At 50.7% G+C, this 16023-nt stretch overlaps 1 pseudogene; it reads right to left on the bottom strand.

The window, feature by feature from the left end:
- Positions 1-14077: 14077 nt before the first annotated feature.
- On the bottom strand, positions 14078-15665 carry LOC136128390 (cleavage stimulation factor subunit 1-like; annotated as a pseudogene).
- Between the last annotated feature and the right edge of the window lie 358 nt (positions 15666-16023).

Here is a 16023-nt window from a genome sequence, read left to right as displayed (position 1 = left end):
GTTATCTGTTTTAAATATAGCAGCGTGTACACGTCAATCCCATACTCCCAATCTATCCCTCCCCCCACCCTTCCCCCCTGGTAACCATTAGTTCCTTCGCTAAACCTGTGAGTCTATTCTGTTTTATAAATAAGTTCATTTGTATCTTTTTTTTCTTTTTAAGTTTCTTTGTATTCTGTTGCTTGAGGAGACCTTTGTCCAGGTGTGAGCACTGCAGCAAAGGGTCCCAGGTCCCAGCCTATCTCATTTCTAGTTCCGATCAGCTGGCCCTACTAAGCCCTTTTCATAGGGAAATTCTAGATCCAGTGGCCCCTGTCTCCAAGGCCAACATTCTGCCTGGAGTCCACCATCTCCCCCTGCTGCCCTTATCTCCAAACCCAGACTGGGTTTGCCTCTGTCATCCTCTGCTTTACCCTCACATCAGTGTAAGAACCTCCCGTCGTAAGCCGACTTTTCTCATCCTTGTGGCTCCCTTGAGCCAGCATCCAGGTTCTCTCCTTCCTTTTCTGAGCCAGGCATGTGCCTATTGCTCTCAGATCCACGTGTAGCCTTCCCTGCTCTCCTCTGCTCTGTGTTGCAGTGGGACTGAGTCCTGCAAACTATGTTTTCCGAGGTCTGTTAAGAACTTACAGACCTGGTTGTCCAGTGAAATTGGAGAACAAGACAGAAGAAAGAAAGAAACAAGGGGTGGGGTGTCCAGCAGAGGCTGTGCCTTATTACTATTTTCAGCTCCCATCAGGCAGTCCTGTTAAGCCAAAAAAGCCAGGTTTGCCTCTTGGTGGGTGTCTAAAGAGACAACCAAGTCAAAGATCAGAAGGATGGATTTATTACTTGCAGTAAATAAGGAAAACACAGGGATCTTTCCCAAAGCAGTGTCCCCCTAAACAGCAAAATTAGGGAAGTTTTAAGCTAAGAGTACAGGCATATCCATGAAGGGGCTTGAGCAGAGGAGAATTCAGCATAGAATCAGAACAAAGACCCACAGAGTTCAAGCTTTAGTCGGTTGTTGAAGTCACGAGGGTCAGAAAAGGTCAACGTCATCATCCCTTAGGTTCCAGTAAATCTGTTGGTTAAGCCCTTCAGGCTAATCTTTACCATTGAAACAGAGCTGGGAGTCTTTACAACTGATACATTATCTTTGCTATTGTTACTTCTCTTGCCTGATAACAGTCCTTGGTTCCTGCATTCTTTTGTTCCCTTAAGATCATTAATTACTGAGACTATTCAAGAGCAAGCATTGTGGCCAGACTCAGATCACAGAATGGCTTAGGCCCAGAATGGCTTCTCTTATGTCAAGAAAGCCATGCCTGGCTCTCTTTCTCCAGGGACCCCCTTCCATAACTGCTTACAGCCCCTGACATGATTCCAGTTCCCACTAGGTATCCCTGACTCTGAGCTCTAATTCTGCCAGATGGTCCCCCTTCATGATGTGGGGTCCCAAAAGGAAGCTCTGGCTCACGGCCACTGGAACACCACTCCTGTGCCTGTTCTTCCAGTCTCCAGGGCAGGTGCAGCTCCCAGTGAAGCCACCCTCCCGTTTCCTCACCACCAACTGCTTGGCCTTTCTGCAATTCCAGCGATCTTGTGACTGGCTCCCTGCGTTATGTTCCTTCTATTGCAGTGTTTTAGGATCTCTTTACATTCTTTCTGTTTTCTTTTTAATAAATTTATTTATTTATTTTTGGCTGTGTTGGGTCTTCGCTGCTGCACGCGGGCTTTCTCTAGTTGCGGCGAGCGGGGGCTACTCTTCATTGCGGTGCATGGGCTTCTCATCATGGTGGCGTCTCTTGTTGCGGAGCACAGGCTCTAGGCGCACGGGCTTCAGTAGTTGTGGCATGTGGGCTCAGTAGTTGTGGCTCGCGGGCTCTAGAGCGCAGGCTCAGTAGGTGTGGTGCACGGGCTTAGTTGCTCCGCGGCATGTGGGATCTCCCCGGCCCAGGGCTTGAGCCCGTGTCCCCTGTATTGGCAGGCAGATTCCTAACCACTGTGCCACCAGGGAAGCCCTGATCTCTTTACATTCTTAAATATCTTTTGTGATCTTGTACTTTATAATAAATATATATTTGTTTTTCATTCCCGATTCCGGGCACAGAGCTTGGAATTTCCTACGTGAAGAGAGTGCTAAAGGTATCTTTTGTTATGGTAATGAGATGACTTTTGGAAAACCCCTAAGGATGGGGGCTGGTTGCTAAGTTTTGCTAGCGGTCCAAGTAGGTAGGCTATGCCAAACCATAAATACCATGCACAGCCTAATGAGCGTCAGGGGGTTCTACCTGGCACTTCTAGGCTACTTCCAACTTGCGAGGCTGTCACCTTAAATATGATATAAGAGGATGGAGCGTGGACAATACCACATCAATTCTGCCCACATCCCACTGATCACTTCTATGGCCCAAACCTAGCAGCAAGGGTGTCTGGGAAACGTAGTCTGGCTATAAGCCTAGGAAGAGAAGCCTTAGCAAGACTGTGAACACATTGTATTGTCTCTACCTCGCCAATATATAAGTGTTCCCAGTGAGGTAGTAGGCTATTTGCTCCTTACAGATATGGGTTGTCTAGTATATTTCTATCCCTCTCCTGGAAAGCACTAATCACATTTTCACTGACTCTTCAATTCTGGACCCACAGGAAAAGACCATCCTCTGTTACTTCATGCTCCAGGGTGACTAGCACATGATATCATCTCTCTGTCCCGGTCTCCTCTCTAATTTTGTAATATGTTTCCTAGACCCAGGAAAGGATTGGGTCATCTACTGACTTTAGACTTTACATGTGGATACAAACTTTGACCTTTAAACAGCGGATGCTCTTCAGACAGAGAACGGAGCTACGGGGAAGTCTGAGAGGCAGAAGAGTAGAGCAGAAATAGTCCTGGACTGGGAGTCAAGACAGAGGTCTTTTAATTTAGGGAGCCGAGATGTATTGCAGTGGCCAGAAACACAGGAATCAGGGTCCCATTAGCTAAGTAGTCTTCACATGAAAAATGAAGACTTACTCCATAGGTTTGTTGTAAGCGTTAAATTAAATAGTACAAATAAAGCAATTAGTACAATACTTGTTGCAATGTAAAAGACTAACAAATGATAGTTATTTTAGTTGTTAATTCTGTTACATTGATTTAATTTTCCTGTTGTTTTGTACAGTGATGTACCTCCAGTGCCTTGGAAAAGTGCTGGCACGTAGTAGGGACTCAATAAGTACGTGTCCAATGAATGAATAAATGAACTCAGCCCTGTCAAGGACAGACAATGTGATCCTGAACAAATGACTTCATTTGTTCTGTCTGGGCCTCAGACTGTCCTGCCGTAAATAAGAGCACGAGCGCAGCATGATCCGGTCCCTCCCAGGACCAGCCACCCTGTCAGCAGAGGAGTCCTGCCCACCAAACAGGCAGCACTGAGGGACAGGAGGAGAAATGAGCTCAGCGCTCCGGACCAAAGGAGGGTGGGCATTGGTGGAGGACTCGAGAGGCAATGCCAAGACTGCGGCAAGAGGGTCTGCACATCTCTCCTTAGATGGTAAGGCAAGCATTAGGGCCTGAACCCAGTGCTTTGTACCCCCAAACCTCCTTCTGCTTCTGTGGCTCCCCCAGGGTTAAAAGAAGCGGTTGCAGAACTGCAGTGGGCTTTCCCCAGCCCCAGGTTCCTGGCTGTCTGTCCAGGAAACCTCCAAACACAGAGTTTGGGCACTGCCCAGCGCTAAGTCACCAGAGCCTGGGGCATGAGACCGAATATGTGACCTCATTCATTCACTCATTAACTATGATGAACTGGGCACCTTTCTGAGCGCTGGGGCATAATTAGCCATAAACATAATAGCCTGTACCCTCATTCCATTCAAGTCTGGGAAACAAACACAAACCAGGTGATCAATTTCAGGTGGTAATAACTACCACAAAGAAAAACAAAGCAGCTGGGGTAGTTAAGGGAGACTTGGCCACCGATGCGTCATCCTCTCCTGGGCTAAGATTCAGGGAAGGACTGCCAACTGGGGAGGAGAGAGAAGGAAGGGGAAAAGGAAGAGAGAAAGTAGTTCGCAGAGTGGTGGGGGGAGGCCGTGGGGTCCCCGCACGGGCAGCGTCAGCCTGCTCTGGTTAGCCGAGCCCTGTCAGTGGCCAGGAGCTGCTGCTTCCCTGGGGCTCACCCGGGGGTCATCCCCTCTGCCTCCTGGCTTTTACCCAGGGGGCCTCCTGCCCTGAGCCTGTGACCTTGTGAGAGTCTGCCTCAGAGGCCTGGGGAGGCCTCTGAAGGAGGGAGATGGACGCCCCAAGGGTGACAGCTGAACATGAACCCACCAGTGTCCCGAGATGACCTGGTTGGGATTATTGGTTTGCTTCTGATGAAAGAGTGAAAACACAACAGCATTTCCCCTGGAAATCAAGCCCCCGCCTCCACCCCCACCCCGGTCATTTTGAGAGGACCCAGCGTGTGGCTCCCCAACGCTCCCAGGCCTGCCTGTCAATGAGCTCAGGAAAAGACCTGAACTCCAGGGGCCGGTGAGTCACCGCTGCACAACACCAGCCCTGAGAGGGCAGACATGGAGGAGGGCTGACGCCGGGCTGCTCTGGAGGCGTGGTGGGTGGGGTGGGGAGGACGGATGGAGGCCAGAAGGAACGGGCCGTGGCTCTAGCTGGGGTCACGTAGCTCGTCCCAGAAGGCCACCTGCCGCTCCATCTCCACCTCACGTACCTAAGTCAACCTTTCAGGCTGCTTTGTCTTGAAGTCTTCCCAGATTCTCTCACCTGGATGGGAATAATTTGCTCTCTTGTTCATTTATCAGCAAACATTTATTGAACCTTCCATGTAGCGATGGATACAGAAAACTAAAACAATCCTTTCTTTAAGAGGATCACAGGGCTTCCCTGGTGGCGCAGTGGTTGAGAGTCCGCCTGCCGATGCAGGGGACACGGGTTCGTGCCCCGGTCTGGGAGGATCCCACGTGCCACGGAGCGGCTGGGCCCGTGAGCCATGGCCGCTGAGCCTGCGCGTCTGGAGCCTGTGCTCCACAACGGGAGAGGCCGCAGCAGTGAGAGGCCCGCGTACCGCAGAAAAAAAAAAAAAGCATCACATTCTAGTGGAGCAGGTAAGGAAAAGAGCTTGAAGAGTGTTATATGCACGTATGTACGTATGTATGTCTATACATCTCACATATGATATTGGGAGCACATGGGAGGCCACATCATGCAGCCTGGGCTGTTTTGAGGAATGATGGGACCTGCCAGACAGAGGGCAAGAATCCTTACAAAGGAACAAAGAGACAGGGACGAGCGTGTCCACAAGAGCGAAAATGGAGAAAGCACAGCCACCTCCTCAATCTAATGTGTTCTAAATAAACCATCAGCCATAACTTGCTTCCCCATTTTATCTTAACCGAGGGCTTCAACATATCCACCATACTCACATCCAATACACAATTAACCATGATTGCAAGTGGCAAAATAGACGCCTATCCCCTTGTTTTCAATCTCCATCTGATTATCAAATTTTAGTGGGGGAGGGGTAGGAGATAAGTATAGGAAGCTTTTTTTTTCTTTTGGCTGTGTTGGGTCTTTGTTGCTGCATGCGGGCTTCAATTGTGGTGGCTTCTCTTGTTGCGGAGCACGGGCTCTAGGCACGGGGGCTCAGTAGTTGTGGCTCGTGAGCTCTAGAGTGCAGGCTCAGTAGTTGTGGCACACGGGCTTAGTTGCTCTGGGGTGTGTGGGATCTTCCCAGACCAGGGCTCGAACCCGTGTCCCCTGCACTGGCAGACGGATTCTTAACCACTGCGCCACAAAGGAGGTCCCAGAAGTTTCAAATGTAGTAGAAGGTATCAAAGATAGAAGTAGGGTGACCAGCTGTCCCAGGTTTAGCCCTGAAAGTCCTGCATCCCTGAAAATCCTTTGGTCCTGGGTAAACCAGGACCGTTGGTCACCCTAGAAAAGGAGACAGGAGAAGAGAGGAGAGAAAGCCAGGGCGAACTGATGTACTAAGCTCCTCGTTGAGGTGAAGGTCGGCTGTAGGTAGACAGAGAAAGGGTGTGTTTATATACGGGGAGGGAGACTCTTTTCCTTTGGAAGCATTAAACCCACCATGCCCCCAGCCCCACTATCACCCCCGTCCTGATTCCTCCTGGGCAGTTGTCATCTGTCACTGACTTGTAGCCTCCAAACAGGCCCCCAGCAAGGCTGCACTTTTTCCTTACCTCCCACTGAACCCTTGGAGGGCACGCTGGGATTCCACGCCCTTTGGATAGATAGAGTGCCTCTGGCATCTCCTCCCCGTTCTTGTAGCACAGGCCCCCGTGGAGTTGTCTCCAAGCAGCTGTCTTTAACCCGTTCCCGTTCAGCACGCCAGCCCACTCTCTGCACGCAGCGCCCCCTTTGCTCACCTCCTGCCCCCCCCCATTGCAGCCTTGAATGCTGAGAGGGGTTCAGGGCGGCTTACACTACGGACAACATGACTCTGCGACTTCCCTTCTGAGAGGAGACCTCTAACAGCCCACCCCAGCCAAGGCAGGGGCAGGAGGAGTAGCAACGTTGTTCCACTGATGCCACGCGTCCGCCAGACCCCACGTCTGCCCGCGAGCCACCAGTCACGCTCAATGCCGCCTCTATTGCGAGGTTGCTCGTGAAAAGCCCCTGTGTTGTGGCTCCCAGCTCCAGCGAGGTCCCCGATACAAGGTCTCCATTCATGTCAGGCTGGCCCTCCTCGGCCACACAGGGAGCCCCTGCTCCCTGAGGAAAGCTGCCCGGGGTAGGGGTACAGGGTGCATCTTCCCCCACCCCCCATTTCCACAAAGGGCCAGCACACACTGCCCAGGTTACCTCCCTCCCTCTGCTGCCACCTGCCATTCACCACCTGGGAAATCCTCAGGGCAGCAGGGCCCAGGAGCACACGCCAGCCAGTGGGCCTCTGGGGAGCCCATCCCTCTCTGTCAACAGCCATCCAAACTCCGGGCAGCCACGACGTGTCAAGGAAAGGAGGGGCACAACAGAGCATACAGAAGCAACTTCCTTTTTTCCTCTTCCAATGAGCAAAGAGAAGAAAAACTGCTGTCTGCAAGGTACCTACCCCTACAGACTGAATGGAGTCAGTCAGATCTGAGGAATGGGGTTGCTGGTCGGGGCCATATCAGTTAGGGAGCCAGCTGATGGGTTTTTGAAGTTCATGCAGCATGGTGAATCCCGTACTACTGAAACCAAGCAGAGGCTGTGAGGCCCTCCAGGGTACAAAAGCCTTTCCGTGTCCCCTGTTTCTTGTTTGTAGGAAAAAAGCTCCAGCTTCCTAGACTTGCCCTGAATTCCAAAAGGCAGATTCAAACAGTTACTAATTAGGGGAGGGAAGGAACGTAGAAACAAAGGAAAAGTTGTCAAGAAACAATCATGCAGCTTGGGGCAGGGTCCTGGTTCCTCCTCAAGAGATATACAGGATGATCTGATACAAACATCTGAGTTCTTCTACGGGAACTAAGGCCCCCAACCAGGTGGAGGGTGATAACTTTAGGCTGAGCACAAGCACATGGACCCCAGACTAGTCGGAACCAGAAGGCTGATGATGAGATTCCTGGAACATCACCCTGTTACCTACCCACCAACCAATCTGAAGAGTCACACAACCTGCAGCCCTCATTCCAAATTTGTCTTTAAAAACTCTTCCCTGAAACCCATGAGGGAGTTTGGGTCTTCTGAGCATGAGCTGCCCGTTCTCCTTGCTTGGTCCTTGCAATAAACCTTTCTCTGCTCCAAATTCCGACATTTTGGTGGGCCTCACTCACTGTGTGTCAGGCACATGAACTTGGGTTCCACAACACTACACTGCAGGGCATTCATGCCGTGGTTCTCAAACTGGAGCGTGCATCAGAATTATCTAGAGGGCATGTTATAACACAGATTGCCAGGCCGGCCTCCAGTCCCTGGTGCGTTAGGATGGGGGTGGGGCCTGGGTATCTGCATTCCGAACAAGTTCCCAGGCAATGCCAATGCTATGGTCAGGGACCTCACTTTGAGAACTATTGGGAGAGGGTTTCCCCTGACCTCAAGGAAGTTACCAATAATTTGAGGCCAATATACACCTGAGTTCCCAAGGACAATTCCAAAGCTAAAACTACCATGAATACAAGGCAGGGCTCTGAGGCGGGGTCTGTCTGACACCAAGTGGGGAGGTGGGGCTGGTCAAAGAAGCTTCCTAGGGAAAAGTGACTCAAGCGAGATGGTGAATGTGATAGCGGTGAAGAAGGAGCAGGGAGTCTGTGAAGTACCATATTGAAATGGGAGTTGGGGGGAGGAGAGGAAGGGAGGTGTCCTCCATGTTGGACGGGATAAGAGTCAAGGGGTGAGAGCACTGTTTAGGGCGATGGGTGGGATAAAGGGTGGGCGAGGGCAGCCATGTTGAAGGACAATGGGTGGGGTGAGTTGTAGAGGCTAGGAATAGGGGACTCTTGAGTGCCATGCCAATACCCCTGGGACAGGTACTGTGGCCAGAGAGTGCTGCTGTGGGTTTTAAAGTTGCCATTGGCATGACCAAGCCAGTGCTTGAGGAAAGTTATTCTGGTACCCAGCAGGAAGCAAGGAGAGCCTGGGCAAGTCTACCAAGTTGGTAGGTCAAGGCAAGCAATGAGTGAGGTAATTTCACTTATCGTGTCATGTGATAATTGGTGTGGTCCTACGTGGGTTGTGTAATCCAAAGTGTTATCACTACCAACCCCTCCTCCAACAGTTATCTGTGGGTTGTTATTTTTTCTGTTTTTTTTCTCACTTTCTGAGGGATCGCAGTGACCCCCAAAGAACCCAGCATCCTACCAGGGCGGGAGGCGAGGTTGGTGTTAAATAAACAGGTAGTGAGGGCTGGCAGGCGGTCGCCCAAACTTCCGGGGGCCCCAGAGCATTGACTACCACGCTCTGTCTCAAAGGTGTTTTAAAATGAGAGCTCCCTGGGCTCCTTCCCAGTTTTCTTTACTCCCTGTAATGTTCTGGAAGCTTATTCCCATCCTTTCAGCCTCCAGAGAGGAAGGAGAAAAGAGCCCCGATCCAAATGAGGGTTCCTCTTAAAGGCCTCGGTCAGAAAGTGAAAATGTTCCCATTGCCCTGGAGTGGGTGGGGTGCGTCGTCCCTTCGACCCGCCATTAAGGTGGCTACGGACGAGGGGGGCGGCCAGGCAGACACTGGTCTGCCCAGTGGAAGCCACTCCCCAGGCCCATCCTACCATCTGGGTTCACAGAGGTATCTTCTTACAGGAGCATGAGAACAGGAGGCTGAGCAGGGAGATTCATAATTTCCTTTCTCCTCAGATACAAGCTTTTAGCGAGTGGGCCGCAGGCCAGGAGAAGAAAGCCGCCATCCCCATCAGCAGTGCCCGTGGAGCTGAGCCAGAGGGTGGGGGAGATGCTGTTTGAAGGAGACGCTTTGGAAATTCCTCACATTTTTTGGCCTTTGTCTCTGGGCATTGAGATGAAGATCCATGTTTGACTCTGAAAGAGCTCCCAGTCTCTCCTTTGCATTCAAAAGGAAGATCCTAGCAGAAAGCAGAAAGACTTCGGTGGCTGTTTTCTCATCTCAAAGACCACCTGAGTCATTTGGGGGTAGGGGGTACAGCGGGGAGACCGGTTTTATTTTGCTGTTTCTTCACCTCATTTTCCTCTCGCACCTCTGGCCCCGGCCCCAAGCCCAGGTCATCAGTGATGTCAGTATATGGTGCTACTTTCTGAGAGGAGCTGTCCTCCAGTACTCTGGGTTCTCAGGGAGCATCAAAGGCACCTGTGCGCTGGCAGAGACAACTGGAAGACAGGATGCCTGGGTCCTGACGGCTCTGTCAGACCTCAAGCCAACCATTGTGGACCCGATGTCACATTTCTCCCACCTCCCAACACAGAGAAGAGTTTGGCCTCGTCCTCCCACTTCCCATCCCCAGAGTGGTGAGGGCACCAGCGGGGACAGTCAGACCATGTTCAGTGTAAGAACAGCACTCGCAAGGGACAGGGACACGATGACTAGGCTCCATCAAGAGATTAGCCGGAAGCCCCCTTTGGCCCGTGATTTCAGACTCCACGTACGGAGGTCCAGCACGGCTTTGGTAGTTGTGAACAAGATCCCTCTGTTATCAGTTGGAGATCTGTGTCCTTTCATTCCTCCACTGAACTGGCGCCCCTCTCCCACCAGATGCTTTTGCATCCAAATCAACTGATTCACAAGCAGCTGAGGAGGAGAGGAAAGTGGGGGCTCCGTGCTGTGACTCATCCCAGCCCGCCCCTGAATGCCATCAGTTGCCTTTCTCCGCTCACTTCCTTCCTGATTCCAGGACTCCAGATCGCCTATGCTCTGAAGCACTTGAGTTACCATACCGCTTTTGTGACCAAAATGACGTCTTCATCAAGGGACAGCTGGCCCAGAAGGAGGGGAGATTCTGCGGATAAAATGAAGCAGAAATTTCTTTGACAGTATTTTCTCAACCAACCCCTCTCAGAGAACCTTGGACCTGTTGCCAGGTTTTGTCCTCACCAGCCCTCCCCAACAGACCTGGTCTTCCGCTAAGAGGGAAAAAACAAAAACAAAACCTAAGTTAAGGGCAGCAGCTGTTGGTAAATGAGTTTGTCAGGTGACCACCAGCTCACTGCATGACCCCAGGCAAATCACTTAATCTCTGAGCTTGCATTTTCTCCTGTAAAAAAATAAAGGGTTGGACAAGAAGACCTCCAAGATCCCTTCCAGACATGACAGCCCAAGTGTGAGTTCCACATCTTACCACAGGGACAACTCATCCTCTTCCCCCTTCCGCTGTTCAGGTGCTGGCCCTCCCTCCAGGACTGGCTGTGGCTGGAATCCAGTATCTAATTCCTTCATGATCTCAGTCCCTATATGGGTGGCTGCATAGTGAGAACCACGGGCAGAGGACAGCCGCCCTTCTGTGCAACGTGGGCTCCCTAACCAAACTGACAATTTCTCCAGACACTGAAAGTATCCCAGTGTTCCGCAAGGGGGTCCCTTTCTGAGTGCTGGGACCACAGACTAAACAGACGCTTGGAACTCATCTGGATTCTGGCAACTTCTCCAAAAGCCTGTCTACACCTGCTTTTTGGGGTTGTGTTTTTTTGCTTTTCAACTTTGAGGGACGTTATCTTCCTATGAAAAGGGAATCACCCAGCCCTATTACTCACCCTGTCCTCTCCTGAAAATGAGTTCAGCGACTACTTTACCATGACCTCCTGAGCATCCAGAAAGATGGTTCTTTTCTTCTTTTTGTGCTAGACAGCCTCGCCCTCCTGTGTGCAGTGTTCGCTTCCACCACACTTGAGCCACGAGCTGTCTTCAGAGCTCTCCTTGTTTCAGCAGGTGTGAGTGTGCCGCTATGTGTGTTGTGTCTCTCTGTATGTATCTCTCTGGGTATGTGTCTTTGGAGAGCTCTATCTCTATCTCACCATGTCTGTCCGTGTGTACAGATGATCCTGATACTTCAGTAGATTGATCCTATTTTCTCCTTCCATCGGCCGCCAAACTTCTCACGTTTTCCTATAGGTAACATTGTGGCTGGGCCCCCGGGGGGCAGCTTCTGTTCTAAATCTGTCTTCCTGGAGGTCAGAGTGAGCACAGCCAACCTTCAAAAACACATGTCTAGGGGGTGAGGGGGAGGAATTGGGAGCTTCGGACTGACACACATGCACGATTGGTACTATGTATAAAATAACTAAATGAGAACATGCTGTAGAGCACGGGGAACTCTAGTTACTGCACTGTGGTGACCTAAATGGGAAGGAAATCCAAAAAAGAGGGGATATATGTATACGTATAGCTGACTCATTTTGCTGTGCCGTAGAAACTAACACAACATTGTAAAGCAACTACACTCCGATAAGAATTAATCAAAAAAAAAAACCACATGTCTAACACCAGAAGCATTGGTGAGCGATGTCCCTTTCACCAAAGCCTCAGTGGGATGACAGAGATTATATCACACACCACAACACACCACAAAATTCGATCAAGCCTCCTCATTAGACATCTTTAGACATCTTGTTCTCTCCCCAGAACTCTTCTGAAAGCATCACTTTATCGTGTAGCTCACACTGGGAGGATGAACAGGCCTCCGAAGACCTCCTATAACTGCAGCTCCCTTTAAAGATGCCATGCTGCACCGCATGAGCTATGGTAGGTGGGCTACAGCTGATTGGACCCAGGGGTGAGCACCTGACCAGGGGCTGCCTCTCTATTGGTCAGCCAGGTGTCTTATGAGATAGCTTAGGCCTAGAGCTAGTGATACTTGAACCAATCAAATGCATCAGCTTAGGGAGTTTGGATGCGACACAGAGGGGGAGCCAAGCGGTTGTCTGTGAGAGAAGCGGAATGACAAAGAAAAGCAAGGACCGAGAGAGAAATCATTCCGTTAGTGGCAGCAGAGCAGAGTCGGATCAATGCTCCTGCTGGTAAGAAGCTGCAGATCCAGGGCTATGCACACTGTGTCCCCAGTACCTACCTCACAGGCCCTCAAGCCACTAGTGGTTTCCTGATAAAGCTCGTTAAATGGGGCTGTATGTGATCCTGAAACACCTCTGCGCCCTGAACCACATCCCATGTGTTTTCGCACAGGTTAGGTGTGCTGCTCGTGGGATTTCAGGTACCCTTCCTAGAGTCGCAGTCTGTGAAATCGAGGCCCCGAGGGAAGTGTGATTTCCAGATCTGAGGCTGGGAGGGAACATAACCGAGAGGCTCTCCTTTCCCACCAGGCCCATCTCAGACCCTCAGTGAGGACAGTTATCGCCCCTGGTGCCCCGTCAAGAGAAATCCCAGCTCTCTCTTTCTCTCTGTTTGGGTGATGAGGACCATTCTCAAGCACCCATTATTTTGTTGGGTCCCCTGAGTCCACTCCACCCAATGTGCTCCGCTCCAACTGGGCCATACCGTTCGAGGGGAGTGAAACTGGAGAAGAATGTGTGGAAGTTTGTGGCTTTCATCTCTTAAACAAATAGCAAATTCCTTGGGCTGTTGCTGCTGGAATTAAACAATGATGTATTGGGGGGAGGCTCTACGGCGTTACCTTAGCAACACCCAGGCTGTTTTCAGGCAAGGTCTAGTAAAAGAGGAAGGAGAACAAAAATAATAAAGGGACGAGTCTGGATGGGGTCCAGGAATGGGGGTCTTTGGGCTGAATGTGTTTTGTGCTCTGTGGTGTTTACAGGCCTCCTTTCAGCAAAGTTTCCTCTGGGCTCCCCCAGTGCATTCCACCGTCAGTGAGGCTGTCCACTAGAATACTAATGTGAGGCTAAGAAAAGACAGCATGCCATGTGAGGAACGGGTTAGGAAGGGAGAGACATCACAGCTGGGACCACCTAAGTGGGAAGTGACACGTGTGAAGCCTTCCAGGCTGGCTCTTGAAATCATGACGGTCATGGGAGAAAGAGGGTGAGGTTCTTCAAAGGTGACCAACGCTTGGGCCTTAGGCAGAGCAGAGGCCTGTATGGTAGCAATCCATCAGACCCTTGCTACTCACAGCGTAGTCCATGGACCAGCAGTAGAGGCGTTACCTGGAAGTTTGACAGAAATGCAGAATATAGGGCTGCCCCAGGCCTACTGACAAGGGTCTGCATTTTCACAAGCCCCAGGTGGTTCATGTGTTCACTGCTGTTTGGGAAGCACCAAGCGGGACCTAAGTCTTGTCTCTCCCAGGTTCCTGCAAATCTGTCACTGCCTTTGTCATGTCACAGCAGACTACCACCCACACAAAAACAGGCATATCCAGTTTGCTAATAATGCATTTTGGTGGGGTTTTTTTTTTATGACAGATCCATTTGAGATCTAGAAAGCACTTTAATACTCTAGCCTTCTTCAAATGATCAAGAGAAATAGCAAGTCCTGTATTTACAAAAACGATGAAAATCACCATGTAATTATCAGTGGGTGCAGAACAACCGCACAGATCTGTGTTTCCAACTTTTTCCACCAAGATTCTCCATCAAGGTAAAAAATGGCTCGTACAAATCCCAGAAGGACGTAGAGGTGGCAGCACAACTGCCAAAGATGGTACAACGACTTACTACTGAAGCTGGTGATGGGACACAAGGGGAAGGAGGGGCAGAGTCCTCGAGAAGAGAGCCCTGTTTAACGCAGGCGGCTCTAGTCCGTGGTCGACCTCTCGTACCGAAACCACGCCCCGAAGTCGTTGCTGCAGGTCACAAAGCCGGGGTTGGTGGGCGAGTGCATGATACAATGCACGATGTTGTTGTGGCCCAGGGAGAGCAGGTTCCAGCGCTCAGCCATTCCTTTTTTTTTTTTGTGGTACGCCGGCCTCTCACTGTTGTGGCCTCTCCCGCTGCGGAGCACAGGCTCCAGACGCGCAGGCTCAGCGGCCATGGCTCACGGGCCCAGCCGCTCCGCGGCATGTGGGATCCTCCCGGACCGGGGCACGAACCCGCGTCCCCTGCATCGGCAGGCGGACTCTCAACCACTGCGCCACCAGGGAAGCCCGCTCGGCCATTCTTGAGTCCCAGCAGCAGAGGCTGATGGTCCTCTAGTCAGGCAGCAGCACGCAGTCCTCCGTGTGGTTGAAGACGGACTACATCCGATGCACCTGCTGTCTGCTCAAGCCAGCACCTGTGTATCTGACCAGGGTTCGCCCTGTTGATATTTCTCAAAGTTTAGCTACAGTCTTCTTCACTTGACAGAATGTATTTTGAATTTCTGGAAAAAATGGCAAAACAAACTTCAGCATCACCGTGTGCTTTCTCAAAAGTTGTGATGCATCGATTTGAAACACCATCCCATAATTGGATGCAGCCGTCCTTGCCACCAGTCACATACATATCGGCACTAGGATTGCAATTAACGGAACATACGGCATCAGTGCATTGATCTTGAGGACTGCAAGAGACAAAGCACTGAAATGTGTTGATATAAAGTCGAGGAGTAGGCTGCTGAGCCCCAACAAGTAAAGTCTCTAGAAGGATGGAAGGAGATGGAGCATAACGTTTCAGCCTCCTGAATATCTGAAGGCTCTTTTTGCAACTGGTTTGGAATAATCAAATACTTTAAGAGTATAATCCCTTTAACCAGAGGCGAGGATCTGTTCTGTTGGGTGGAACGCGAGACACGTGAATTCATCCACGTGGTCGTAAAGAGTTGGAATCACTGGGTGGTTTTCCATGTTCTGCTGTGCAGTCTCGTTCATCATGCCCTCTATTGGCATGGCACTTTTGGCCAACATTCCTTCTGTGTCAAGTATTTTTATGGAAGCATCGGCAGACCCAGTAGCTATTAACTGCCCATCTCTATTATAGGTAGCTACACGACATGGTCCTTTACGGGATGTCACATAGCATGTTTCGTACTCTGAAGCCTCTGGGGACATAATCTGGACATCTGTATCAAACTCCAGGTAAATTCCTGTGCCAGGGGCAACTGTATCTGACGGACCGATTGCATAGTGAACTGCACTATCATCGTTTTCCATTCCTTGTATTATATCACCTAGAGACACTGTTAACATGGTGGTATGAATTCTTCTGGACCTTTCTCCATGCACACAGTCGTTTCATTTCTAGTTTGATGAATGCAGGAGCTGCTCTGAGGGTGCACAGACAGACTGAGGCTTGATTTCATTGATAAGGCCATTAGCAGTGTTGATGTAGCCGTCATAGAGCAGCTGGCTAACGATCAGCTTGTAGAGCTGCTGGCGATCCTTCAAGCCCACTTTGGTTCTGTGCATCGGGGAGAAGAGGAAGATAATTTCCCTGACAAGGGCGCGTTCTAGAGATTCGTTCACCTCCTCCGACTTTATCTCCTACGCGACAACCCTGACGCCAAGGAACTGCTGCCTCACGGACAAATGTCAGATCCGGAGAGCACCGCGGGTCTGGCGGCAGGTTGGCGCCACCACTTCCGGGGCCTTACGGAGCAAGTGCGCCTGCGCACCGTCTCCGCTGGGGCGTGACTCAAGCCGTGGTGTTTGTTTTTTAACACTGAGTTTTTCGTGATGATAATGACAATGATGATGCTGATGATGAAGATGACATTAGATACTGTTAGGGGTTGAATTGTGTCCCCCGAAAAGGATATATTCAAGT

Source organism: Phocoena phocoena, chromosome 9 (genome assembly GCF_963924675.1).
Source record: "Phocoena phocoena chromosome 9, mPhoPho1.1, whole genome shotgun sequence".
NCBI lineage: Eukaryota > Metazoa > Chordata > Mammalia > Artiodactyla > Phocoenidae > Phocoena > Phocoena phocoena.
This window is presented reverse-complemented; position numbering and strand designations above follow the sequence as displayed.